The following is a 3,731-nucleotide window of genomic DNA, read 5'->3' on the forward strand; positions in this document are numbered from 1 at the left end:
TACCCCTCATCACCGACTACCGTTTACTTGGAAATAAAATATTGCAACTTGGAAAGCTGCCTGGATCCTGTGTTTAAATGTGCACCCAACATATGATGTTCAGTCAATCACCGCCACTATAGTGTACAGTTCTTTCATATTTGTGTATGTATTTGAATATAAATGTACAATTGTAAGTTCAAATAAATAATACATTAACTGTCAGTTGATGTACTGATATCTATGAGTAGTCTAGTGAAAAACAGACGTAGCACCATCAGTAGCTCTTTGTGTTTTATGTCACAGGTCTCCATCAACATATGCAGCACTCGGGCATGAAGAAACTGTGAATTCAGCTCCTCCTTGCCGAACTAAAAGAGAGACGACCTGCACTCTTTAGTGAAGCTCAAGTGAGTGAAAGAGGATGGTGACACCCACACACTGTCAAAGTCATCGTTGTAGCAATGCCTCATCTGGAAAAGAGTTTTAATAGGGCACCAGACAGATCACAGATGTAAGTTTGACGTTACTTTGTTTCCTTGTTTCTTCACTGACATCAGTCTTCTTCTCATCTCTTGTCTTTAATGAAACGATCACAGTCACCTGTTTGTGTCTCACTCTCTGTTTGCAGCATCAACGCAAACCTGCTACAAAACCCGGACTGGTATTCATGGACGGACTGAACTGGATTCGGTTTGATGGTGTGAGTACAACAGAAAGTCATCACAACCAAACAGAAACAAACACACTTAACACTTAATTGTAAGTGTACACTCAAACTTTAACACTTTTTTTTATCATATGACATTTAAACTAATATTTAAATAAACATTTAGTTTGGAATGAGTATCAAGTAAAACCTGAAGTGGAGCTCCACTGAATATTATTATTATTATTATTATTATTATTATTATTATTGTTACTAAGTGATGACGAAAAAAACCCAGGTCAGTATTTTGTAACCTAAGAAAACCAATGTGATGTAAGTAATTATTGAAAAGGCTATTTATTAATTTAAATAATTAATGACACTTAAGTCGTTATTTAATGGTGTATTTATTAATATAAATCATCTAAAAAGGCTTGGGTTTCTAGTAACTAACTGGTGCTAACTAACTCAGCAGCCAGGAGTCACACTGTGAGTGGCTAATTGGAAGAATCAGTAGAGGAGAGGAAAGTAGAGGAAACCAGGTGCATGTACAGTGAATTTGGTCAATATTGCTTCTTGCAATAAAGAGTTACAGGGTGCTGTCACATTTCGGCAGGGCCTGCCGAGAAGTGACTGCACCCTGTAACTCTGGATTGTTAGGGCTTACATTCTCTATCTTTTCAGCATTAGCAGTCGAGGAAAACAGGTGCATGTACAATGAATTTGGTCAGTATCGCTCCTTCAAACAACGACTTATAGGGTGTACCCTGTATACAGTATTATATCTACCAGTAGACCTACGCTCACTACCTCTTAACCGATGCGCGTTCCCGTCGGAGGCAGTCATTTTTCGGCAAGGTTCAATGTGTTGTGCCTTCAGATGGTGTTCTGCACACTTTGGTTGCGCTGATTTGAGTTCCTTTTGCTTTCTTAGCATGGCCTTTCTGCTGATCTTTGACCTCAACATGGCATCACTGGATATTTTCTGTTTGTCACACCGTGGTTGTGCAAGCAGTTTGTAAAAATACTACCAGTAACCATGCCACATTAAAAGCTCCTTGAATCACCTTTCTTCCTAATGCTGATAGTCTGTTTGAACTTGATTTGGGCGTCCTGATCATGTCTACCTGCCTAAATGCAATGACTTACTGCCATGTGATTGGCTCCTTCAATCAGTGTGTTCATAAACAGAAAATGTGTACCTAATAAATTGGCAGATGTGTGTTTAAATCCAACCAGGAAGGAATATAGAAAGCAGTTTATAGTAGACATGTAGTTTTTCCTCTGCAGTTATAGGTGGGTGGAGTTTGCACTGCAGCTTCTGTGGCGTTTGTTTTGTTCACCGTTGTTGGAGACCATTATGGCTACATTGTTGAAATTAAAGAAACACACTCAGTGCAAACATAGCCACAATCTGGAAATATAAAATGAGGTCACCCTGTGACGCTGCCGACACCGAGGCTCATTTCAGCACCGTGGACAGCGCTATGAAATCACGGCACACATTGACAAATAAACTCATGAGTACAGTCCTCACAGTTTAAGTGAGGACACGCACCGCGGCCGCGGAACCACCAGGCTCCCCAGTTACGACAGGTACCGCCGCCGCAGCGCACGGCACCGGAACCGCAGCCGCGGAGCGCACGGAGCGCACAGCAGCCACGGAGCCCGCGCAAACCGAGATACATTCAAGATACATTCTCAACATTAACTTCATAAAAAAAGTGCGGTGCGCCCGGCCCCGCCTCGGCCCGGCGCGTGTCGGTCTTCACTTAAGCCGTGCGGCGTGGCGCAGCGCACAGGCGCACCCTCCATATCCGCACAACGGCGCGACGCGCACCGCAGCCGCTGAACCACCAGGCTCCTCAGTTGCCACACGTACCGCAGCCACAGCACACGGCACTGAGATCCCACCTCGGCCCGGCGCGTGTCGGTCCTCACTTAAGCCGCGCGGCGGGGCACACAGTCAGCGCAAACACGACACGTACCGCCGCCGCAGCGCCAAACGCACAGCAGCCGCGGAACCAGCGTCTCAGCAGACGCCATCCCTGCCGTGAAAACGCGGAAACACACTAAACTACAAACAACGCCACATTTCACAAATAATACATGCAACATGTTTACCTTTTTATTGACAGTGCTTCTATTTGACTATTGCATCGCAAGTAGTGATGATGACATCATGTTTTCTTTTTTAAGTTGAATGATTTGTCTGAATACACTGAAAACACTGAACATGTGTTTGTTCCCGAGCCACTCCATATCCACACTCCGGCGCACCGCTGCCGCTGAACCACCAGGCTCCTCAGTTGCGACACGTACCGCAGCCACAGCACACGGCACCGAGATCCCACCTCGGCCCGGCGCGTGTCGGTCCTCACTTAAGCCGCGCGGCGGGGCACACAGTCAGCGCAAACACGACACGTACCGCCACCGCAGCGCCAAACGCACAGCAGCCGCGGAATCAGCGTCTCAGCAGACGCCATCCCTGCCGTGAAAACGCGGAAACACACTAAACTACAAACAACGCCACATTTCACAAATAATACATGCAACATGTTTACCTTTTTATTGACAGTGCTTCTATTTGACTATTGCATCGCAAGTAGTGATGATGACATCGTGTTTTCTTTTTTAAGTTGAATGATTTGTCTGAATACACTGAAAACACTGAACATGTGTTTGTTCCCTTTTCAGGATGAGTTGGAAGCAACCCAAGAGGGGCAGTGGCCCTGGTGGCAGTAGTGAATGAAGATCAGGTTAGTTTACTGGCCTGAGTACAGTCCTCACAGTTTAAGTGAGGACACGCACCGCGGCCGCGGAACCACAAGGCTCCCCAGTTACGAGAGGTACCGCCGCCGCAGCGCACGGCACCGGAACCGCAGCCGCGGAGCGCACGGAGCGCACAGCAGCCACGGAGCCCGCGCAAACCGAGATACATTCAAGATACATTCTCAACATTAACTTCATAAAAAAAGTGCGGTGCGCCCGGCCCCGCCTCGGCCCGGCGCGTGTCGGTCTTCACTTAAGCCGCGCGGCGTGGCGCAGCGCACAGGCGCACCCTCCATATCCGCACAACGGCGCGACGCGCACCGCAGCCGCT

General features: G+C 47.1%; 1 long non-coding RNA gene across 1 annotated transcript; it reads left to right on the top strand.

The window, feature by feature from the left end:
* Positions 1-383: 383 nt before the first annotated feature.
* LOC131449245 (uncharacterized) lies at positions 384-3,450 on the top strand. Its single transcript, XR_009234257.1, has 3 exons — positions 384-493; positions 611-682; positions 3,326-3,450. It is a non-coding gene; the product is annotated as an uncharacterized LOC131449245 (long non-coding RNA).
* Positions 3,451-3,731: the final 281 nt, after the last annotated feature.

The sequence above is a fragment of the Solea solea genome, assembly GCF_958295425.1.
Source record: "Solea solea chromosome 4 unlocalized genomic scaffold, fSolSol10.1 SUPER_4_unloc_18, whole genome shotgun sequence".
Taxonomy (NCBI): domain Eukaryota; kingdom Metazoa; phylum Chordata; class Actinopteri; order Pleuronectiformes; family Soleidae; genus Solea; species Solea solea.